The sequence below is a fragment of the Globicephala melas genome, chromosome 17, assembly GCF_963455315.2.
Source record: "Globicephala melas chromosome 17, mGloMel1.2, whole genome shotgun sequence".
In the NCBI taxonomy this organism is placed as follows: domain Eukaryota; kingdom Metazoa; phylum Chordata; class Mammalia; order Artiodactyla; family Delphinidae; genus Globicephala; species Globicephala melas.
The window spans coordinates 8,023,177-8,033,323 of record NC_083330.1 but is presented as its reverse complement, the minus strand read 5'-3'; the positions used below and the strand labels follow the sequence as shown (position 1 = coordinate 8,033,323).

The 10,147-nt window shown below is 42.7% G+C and overlaps 1 protein-coding gene across 3 annotated transcripts in view; it reads right to left on the bottom strand.

Annotated features, from left to right (window-relative positions):
• CLVS1 (clavesin 1) overlaps window positions 1-10,147 on the bottom strand; it is a 415,580-nt gene that overhangs the window by 188,546 nt on the left and 216,887 nt on the right. The window lies entirely within an intron of this gene.

Sequence of the window (10,147 nt, the reverse complement as noted above, 5' to 3'; positions counted from 1 at the left end):
GGCAGCGCTGGTGGCAGGCTTGGAAGAGGTCTGGTTCTGGGAGAAGGGAAAGGGATCAGCATTAAGCCAGAACTGAGTCTGAAGTTTTAAACTAGACGATACCAACCTAGATTTTTAAATAACTGAAAGTTGTAAAAAGCTATGGGTTCTTCCTGAGACTTCATGAAGAAATGAGAAATGGTTGATGGAGAACGGCCGACAGAAACGATGGGGAGAAAAATAAGAAAATAAGTCCTTTCCATGTCTGTCCTCCACAAAATCTCATACATGTAAATGACAGATATCTAGCAGTCCTGAATACCTCACAATGCAAACGGATTCATAATATGTAGACACTCCGTAAATTCTCATTTAGCCTTTTGAAGTATAAAATGACAAACTCTAGCATAATTTGTCTGGTAGATACACTAATATCTCCTACTTCCTAATTTTTTCACTTAGCAGAAAGAGAGAAACATGTCCATAATTCCCTCTTTAGTGATTTCCTTATAAAGGTTCAAACCTTTATATGTTCAAATGACTGCTAAGTTGTTTGATTAATTAATATTAGTTGATTAATAAGCAATGGTTTATTAATCAAAGATATTAAACAATTACTATCTTCTTCAGACATGCTAGAAAATAACCAACGTATTTTACCCTCTGTTAAAGCTTTATGGGGTTATATAATTTTTATATATTATTTTACTTTCCAAAGATTCTAGGAAGCCAAGACTAAAAGTGAAAAGAATCCGCAAAATTAAGCAAAGAGCTAAAGACATGATCAAATGTGGTTTATTTTAATGCAACCTCTCAATAAATAATATAATTCATGCTGTTATGCTTTGCTCAAGAGGCCCTACTTATCATAGGGGGAGATGTGAAAATATGGCCAGGTAGTTGCCATGGTAACTGCTATGTTTTTGATGTTGGGTCAGAAAGTCCAGGGGTAAGGATCGCCCAAGATTGCTATTGGGGTTTGGGGAGGCTCTCACTAAGGAAGTTTCTAGATCCATGGATATTCACACAGTAAAGAGACTACAGACTACATCGTGGTGGCGTCCAAAAACCAAGCCAACACTGCAGATCTGGGTTGCAGCTCCCAGTTAGTAGACTTTCTATGGGGAATGAACCTTTCAAATGAAGGAAGCTAGTCTGGGAAAACGTGAGGGTTAAATAAGACTTCTTTCTGACCCAAGCTTCTCATTCTTAAAAGGTCCAAAAGCTTTCCGTATCCACAAGAGCCCCAGATGTGGCTGACCCTAATAGACAGACCTCTTCCATATAGATGCCTGGAGGTCCCCGATGCAAACTATACTTTTAAAATGATCCTAAGACTTTTCTCAGGGCTCCTTCTTTGGTTGCTCCGTCGACCACAAGGGTCGGGAAGCATCTAACTACGGCAGCAAAAGACATACAGGAGGTCGCTATGACTGCCTCTCCCATATCTGCCCTCGCACACACCCATCCCTGTGTTGAATGAAGTGGCCCTGCCCTCATTTCTAGGTATGGGTCCCTACTGGTCTAAGCCAGGTTCTCAAACCTTAGTGTGCACAAGCGTCGGCACCTAGAGAGCTTGTGCAAACAGTGTGCATTCCCAGTTTCGGATTCAGTTGTCTGGACTGGGGCCTGAGAATCTGTATTTCCAGCGAGTTTTCAGGCGACCTGGATGCTCCCCGGTTTCCTGTCACTTGCCTCCACTGCACTTTAAATAGTACAACAGGTGAATTCAAAAAGCGTTCGCTACACTCAAGAAATGAAAACCCTCTGTGTGCCAAGGGGGTAGGGGAGTTACGGGGGTCGATTTACTTTAGAGCAGTGGGTCTCAGCATTGACCACCTGGGGCTCTCTAAAAAAAAGAAAAAAACGGAGACCCAGCCCCTACTCTCAAGAGATGCTAATTTCATTGTTCTGGGGAGGCCTGGGCATCAGTATTTTTCAAACTCCCCCAGAGATTCTAATGCCCTTTTTAGTGGAAGCAAGGGACCCAGTGGACTCTAACAGGGGACTTGGTCCAGCTGGCCCTATGGATTCAGATAGCTTTTAGGGAAGATAGCTTTTCCGGGTCCTGGATCTCCAGGTAAACGGCATTGTCCAGTTTTGCGTACTAAGCCACGTGGCTAATTCTGCTCAACCCAAGTGGAAGGTCTGAGTAGATGAACAGGAAAAAGAGAAGGTGAACAAAAATAGCAAATTACAAAGTACACAATTAAGATTAAATAGTAGTGATGATATCTGCCTTACAGTACACTTTGAACTTGGATACTTATAGCTAATACTTAAGCAATACTTACTGTATTCCAGAGACTATCCTATGCTTTAACTATTACCTAAAGGATTCCTCCTAATAACTTCTAAGGAGGATGCTGTCTTTCTCATGATCCTTTTCCAGATGAGATTATTGAAGCTCAGAGAGGTTAGTCACAGGCCCAAGGCCACACAGCCAGGGAGTGGAGAGCTGGGATCTAGACCTAGGTGGTCTGTGTGATCAACCACTGTGCTACACGCTGCCCACCTGCTACTATTGACGTTTGGAATACTTAACTTATTCACCCAGAAAAGCAAAGCAGAAACTGGCTACACAGTAGTTCCTGTCCGGGGTTAGCACACAGCCTTTGAGAACTTCATCTGTCACTGGCCCCCCCTTTAGTTTATTCCTGTTACAGAGCTTCCCAGATCTTAGAGAAAAATGCCCTTTTCGGATGGCCCAGCATTCTCCTTGCTGATGTAAACATCAGATAAGAGGACCCACGTGAAGGCTGTTAGAAACGTGCCTGGTACCACACAAATGCTCCGCCGCTCAGCTGTGCCCTGAATCCCGGGTTTTGCTTCAAGGGGCATGGTGTCACGGGGGCTTCATTTCAGACTCTAGTGGCTTAAATCCCACCGTTCTGCCTTGGGCAAGCTCCTTTGTCTCTGAGCCTCTGTTTCTCTACCTAGAAAGTGAACTAACAATGGAATTCAGTAATTAGAGTTATTATGGGGAATAAACGAGAACACAGGTGGGTGCTCAGCATGAGGTAAGAGCCAGCATGGGGAGTGTAAACCTCACCACAGGACGCATGCTGTTCCTTCTCTGGTTTACAGTCGACCTTGAACAAACATGGGCTTGAACTGGGCTGGTCTTCTTATATGCAGAATTTTTTTCCATAGTAAATACCGGACTATACCATCCTAGGTTGGTTGAATCCGCAGATGCAGAAGCGCAGATACAGGGACTGATTCTGGGACTTGAGCATCCGCGGATTTTGGTAACCATGGCGGGTCCTAGAACCAATCCCCTGTGGGTACCAAGGGATGACTGTATTTCTGTTGACAATGTCTTGCAAAGGAAAAAGATACTTAATAAATGTTTTTGAATAAATTAATGAGTGAGTGGATAAGACAAACCACTTAACTGTTGGTTTTAACTCACTCATTGAAATTCAGGGAAACCAGAAACAGCTGTTTCTCAGAAAAGTCACTTCCCTTTGGAACTAAACACAGAATCCCACAGACCTCAATCTGTCAGGGTACCAGTTTTTTATCTTCCCACCACTTCTGGTATTCGATTTCTGTGTATTTTCTTTCCAAACAGGAAACACCTCTTCAAACAGGATTTCTCTGTCTTGATCCTTCCTGTCTCATTAGTCTAGTCACTGTCTTAGCACAGGTTGGACAACAGCCTTGGTTGGCCAAGCATTTCACAGTTTTAGTACCAACAGTCCTGTGTTCAAGAAAACCTCTCTCACATCACCCTCCTTGGCACCCAGATATCTCTGAACTGTAAAAGCTTAACATTTGGGTACCACGCATTGTAATATAAAATGTCTCAAAATAACTCATTCCTCTGCATCTGACCTTTGTCAACGAACAACATATGCCTTCCCTCTCAGTGTCTTGTTTTGGATACGATCACGACGGGAAAAAGGTAAACACGAGAATGAATGTGTCATATTTATGGAAAATAAATACTAATTTTTTGGCAAAAGCCAAAACAGGAATTAATATAAAAGAATGACTCATATCCCTTCAAGGTATTTAAGTTAGATTATTTAAACAGAAGGAAATGTGAGAAAACGCTTAGAATGAAGCAAAGAGCATCAAGTTCTCATGAAAATGTAATGGTGTGGTTTCAGCTCAGGGTACATCAAAGGTTTGCTGGAAATGCGATTATACACTTTGCCAGAATCAGATTTTACAGCTGTGGGCCTGATGAGAAAGATTGTAAGATCGCTCACACAAGAAAGGAATAGCAGTTCTCACTGAATCCTTAAAGGGCTAGTTCCTCACAGCCAGGTGGACTTCACTGTTAATGAGAATTCATTCAATATGGCACTGGTCTATGACAGAATCCTGTTTTATAAGGCAATCTGCCTGGATGTTCATCTATTAGTACACAGCTCCGGACACACAGGGATGTCATGGGCCTACTGGTAACACTTCGTTTTGTAGTATGCCTTTCAACTACTATCAGAACTTATTTATTAGAACCAGGTGTTGCTGTAATATAGAACTGCTCCTGAAAGGCTAAATTTAACATGGGAGCTGAGCAAGGAAAAACAAGTTTTCATAATATGACAGGTGTTCTTCATGTACGGTAGTCACCCCCTCATCCGCAGGCAGTACATTCCAAGACTCCAGGGGATGCCTGAAACCGTGGATGGTACCAAACCCTAAATATACCATGTTGTTCCCTACAGATAATACCTATGATAAAGTTTAGTTTATAAAGTAGGCAGAGTGAGAGAATATGCAAACTTCCAGCATCACTACTCTTGCACTTCGGGGCCAATGTTAAGTAAAATAAGGGTTACGTGAACACAAGCACTGCCACACCGCGTCAGTCAATCTTACTGGCTACTAAGTGCCTAAAGGAGAGGAATCGCTGGGCAAAGCAATGATTCACGTCCCAGGCGGAACTGAGCGAGATTTCATCACGCTACTCAGGACAGCGCACAATTTAAAACTTATAAATTGTTTATTTCTGGTATTTTCCACGCAATATTTTTAGGCCGTGGATGACCCAAAGTAACTGAAACCATGGAAAGCAAAACCACAGATAAGGGGGGACTCCTGTAATTCTAGAAGTCCAGATCATCAGAAAGGAACCCTCACTATGGAGAACAGTATGAAGGCTCCTTTAAAAACTAAAAAATAGAGCTGCCATAGGAGCCAGCAACCCCAGTCCTGGACATACACCCAGAGAGAGCCATAATCTGAAAGGCCGCGTGCACCCTGCTGTTCACTGCAGCACTATTTACAATAGCCAGGACGTGGAAGCAACCTAAATGTCCATCGACAGAGGAATGGATAAGGAAGCTGTGGTACATATAGACAATGGAATATTACTCAGCCATAAAAAGGAACAAAATAATGCCATTTGCAGCAACATGGATGCAGCTAGAGATTGTCATACAGAGTGAAGTAAGTCAGAAAGAGAAAGAAAAATATATACTATCACTCATATGTAGAATCTAGAAAAATGGTGAACTTATTTGCAAAGCAGAAATGGATGCAGAAAACAAACTTATGGCTACCAAGGTGGGGAAGGGAGGGTGGGATGAACTGGGAGATTGGGATTGACATATATACACTACTATATACAAAATAGATAACTAATGAGAACCTGCTGTATAGCACAGGGAACTCTACTCAACGCTCTGTGGTGACCTAAATGGGAAGGAAATCTAAAAAAGAGTGGATATATGTATATGTATAACTGATTCAGTTTGCTGTGCAGCAGAAACTAACTCAACATTATAAAGCAACTATACTCCAATAAAAATTAATCAAAAAAAAAAAAAGACAACGAGCTCTCATTCATTCTAAATACTTTCCAAAGAGAAACGCATTACCTCAGCTGTGCCATCTTTAGACCGCAGTACCTTCTGATGTCCTCACTAGACGGACGTTAATCCTCATTTTCTGACACCAGACCAACGATTGCAAATAGAACCAGTTACCTTCCCCCCATATCCCCACCTATTTGAGCCTCTTCCCTCCCCAGGCCCAGCGTTTAAATGAGAAGGCGCCACAGTATGGCCTGCATGATCGCCAGTGAAGAGGAGATGATTTTGATCTAAAAAGTCCACATGAGGAACACTCCAAAATTATTCTTCACTCTAAATTTTACTGATTTTAAGGGCAAACTGAGTTCTGCCTCAAATCCTGTTACAAGAAGACATCAAGATGCATGCGAAAGTGGAGAACTTGGTATTTCTTCACCCATTCACTCTGATCAGGTTAAAACAACACCAGCTATGAACAAAAATAAAGTGCTGCATGTGAAAACTGTCTTCCAGTTTTAAGGGCCAAGGCTCAAGTTGAAAAACTTCAATGATCTTAAGGGTATGGACATTTTGTTTTCATTTTAAAAATAAAACATTTTGAGTGTCTTATATGTTCCAAGTCAAGAATGTAGTCACTCTTCAAAAACACAACTTCTGGGCTTCCCTGGTGGCGCAGTGGTTGAGAGTCCGCCCGCCGATGCAGGGGACACGGGTTCGTGCCCCGGTCCGGGAAGATCCCACATGCCGCAAAGCGGCTGGGCCCGTGAGCCATGGCCGCTGAGCCTGCGCGTCCGGAGCCTGTGCTCTGCAACAGGAGAGGCCACAACAGTGAGAGGCCCTCGTACCGGAAAAAAAAAAAAAAAACAACTTCTAATAATACCGTTGAACAATAAATTGTGGGCTGATTTTCCTTTTAAAAGTAACATCTATTCTTCACTAATTGATTTAGCCATCTTGAAAAGAGCCACAGGTTTTTAAAAAACTATTTGACCAGTTTTTTCATTTCTGGAACATATTAATCTTACTTCAGTAAGCATCTCTGCTCCAGTGCAACACTTGTGAGGCCAAAACAAACCTAGAGATTATCTGCACTGTAGTCAACGTTAGTAGTTATCACCCATGTATCTCAAATGGGAAATTCATGATTCTCCTTATTAAAAGGCTTACAGGAAATGTCTTGAGAACTAAGCAAAGATGGCCTTTTAGGGATAGTATTAGAAACCCAATTGGTTACACCATCTCTCATGGTATAATTGGAAATAGTGGACATGACATTTTCCTGTGCATTACATTTAGCAATTGCTACCCAGGAGGAAGCACTACCAGGACAGGCAAATGCATCCTGGGGATTAATGATAGCCCAGGGGTTGCCAAGGGACTGAGTTGATGACAAAATTCCATTAATTCCAACTAGTCATTTTGCCCTAGGATGTGCTGTCCAGATAAGTAGCTCTGACTATTTGTAGCGCGTGCAAATAGCCTGAAATACACACACTGACTTACAAAATTCATTCCCCTCCAGCCAAAATAGGATTTTTTTTTTCTTCTGATTCAGGTTTCATCCTAGTGGTTCAATACCTGTAAAACTGTAAAGGGAACTGTGATATGAGTTTAGAAGAATCCCTTCAGAGTTGAAACTGCCTTACCAGGATTTGAGAATCCAGTGGAAACATCTCGCTCTCAAATCCCAACATGTTCAGCACATGGGAACGAGAGTGCCAAAGATTTCACTTACCAATAACAATGTGTGATATTTTTTAACTCGTTTCTCAGGATTTGACAAGTATAAATGATGGTCGATCCTAGTTCATAACTACTGGGCATGAAGGTTTCATGTTTTTTAAGCTTCTGTTTTCAAAACTATAAAATTACTCTGGTAAAACACAAATATGTATTTCTCCCAAAGTTATAGATGAGAATTCATGGTGCATTTACAGAGGATTAGAAAGCAAATGCCCTGCAGTCTGGTTAAGGACCATCTCCTCCCATCTCCCCGTGCCCTGACCCCGTCCTGTGACCCCACTGAACATGAATTAACCACATCGAGAGAGGTGCTCTGTTTACTTGTTCATCTCTCCCACCTACAAAGACTGTGAGCTCCTGAGCTCAGCCGCTGTCTCTTGTTTGTTTGTATACCATCTAGTGCCTGGGCAAGTAATAGGTGCTTAATTAAAGCACTGAACCACGAGGCTAATATAGTCAACCATATTCTAACAGAGAAGCTAAATGGTGACTTGAGGCATAATTTTGATCCAAAATGCAGTACTCGCAGCATTTATACTTTAGAAGAGGAAACGTACTTGAGCATTTCTCACAGGCTACTTCCTTCCACCATTTGGTGTTACTTTTCTCCCTTCAACACCAAATAGTCTGCACTATTGATACTGTGTATAAAATAGATAACTCATGAGAACCTACTGCAGAGCACAGGGAACTCTACTCGATGCTCCGTGGTGACCCAAATGAGAAGGAAATCCAAAAAAGAGGGGAGATATGTATAGGTATAGCTGATTCACTTTGCTGTACAGTAGAAACTAACACAATATTGTAAAGCAACTCTACTCCAATAAAATTTTTTTTAAAAAAATCCACCAGTCTGTTAGGAAATATAAAGGGGGGCAAATGGCATTGTGGCCCCCTTCATTTGGCCCCTGCCGTGACTTTCTTGTGATTCGTGGGGCATACATACTTTGGTGAACTAGAAACATCTGAAACCCCAACTCTCCAATCTGTAAATATGAGGGACTTTCTGCAAATCAAGATCAAATCCACCTACACTGATGAGATGCTATTTAACACAACTCTTGGAAAAGGGATAGAAAATGGTAGAAAAGCCTCAGAAAAGGTAATGAAAAGCTCTAGAGGAGCTGAGATTTCAAGAACTTGAGATCAATTAGGATAGTATTTGAGAAAAGAGAAGGTGGGAAAATCTAGATCCAGACAAGCGATGAGCAGACATTTTTGCGTGATGGACAATTAAGGAAGGTTAAAGATGCTTAAATCTGTGCTTTTGTTTTGAGTTAAAGCATATTTAGAATAGCCTGGAGGTGGAAGGTACATGTTTCTAAAGGTTGTGTCCTGACATCATAGAAGAATGCCAATGAGAACCTTGCCCTAATGTCACAGGACCTGGATGCTAGAATGCCAGCACCCAAGCCAGGGCCTATGTCAGGGCAGAGGCTGGCTGCTTTGTGCACGTCCCAGTGGAGACAGAAAACTGGATTCAAATCCTCATTACGTCTACAACATTTGTCAAACTCCCTTGGGTAAAATACTATTTCTGAACGTCCATCTTGTAATCCTGTTTTGAGGGGTGATAAAATCAATCTGGTTTCCCCATCTTGATCCCCACAAATCAGCCTCTTTTCTCTATTTAAGCACATTAATGTTAGAGTGTTTGTGGCCCAGAGCCCAGCTCCTAAGGCAGCATCGCTGTCTTTGTGGGGAAGCTGTAAGGCGGATGCTAGCACGGTCTGCTCAATTCCATCCTCCAAACAGACCAGAGGGTGGAAAGGCCAGGCAGGTATATTTAGAGAGCAGAGTGGCTTCCAGCGCACGTTTGTGGCCAGCGAGGCAAAGGCTCTTGGGGGGATCTTCCAAGCTAGTCCTAAGGATTCTAGACTCGCAATCATATTCCCTTGACACCCAGTTTTTGTCATGTGACCATGAGATCCTAATGAATTGAAACAGTAAGGAGCCAGTGCTAACATTTAATCTACAGCCCTGTGAGACAAGCCAGTACACCCTCCAGTTAGGGGTGCTCTCCATTAGCAGGACTCGAAATTCAGCGTGATGGTAAAGGACTACCAAGCCCCAGGGCAGGCCTACCAAGGGGAAAGTAAAGGCCAAGGGGATATGTTCTATGTCCCCCAAATCCTCCTGTGCTGGAATCTGATTCACAAACTCGGACTGAGTGTCCACTACCCAGTTTACATGTTCACGCACCTGGGAAGGACCCAAGAAGTGGAGTGAACAGGGGGTGGAATGACGCCGAGGCAGGAGGAGAGCGCGATCTGTTGACCCCAGGTCAGCTCCCTGGGTAGAAACAGCACTCACATTCCTCTCCCCAGTGGCACAGCCATGGGAGCTAGTTCCTTCCCCAGGTCAGCCTCGATTTCCCTTGACCAAGTCATAACTGTCATTCTGAAGGCGTGTACAATTTTTTAAAGTTGGAGGACAACTGAGCTCTCTCATTGTCAATTGAATTCCACCTCTCTTAGCAGTGACTTGGAAACTTTTAAGCAAGTGAGTAGGATGGCACTCAGAAACACACACGCACACAAGCACTTTCAATTTCAATGCTATGAGTTCAGCATCATTGGGAAAAAGGGGGGGATATGAGGTTTCCAAGCCTCTTCTGGCTAGGATCCTGCAGGTAAATGAAAAGCCAAGTGATT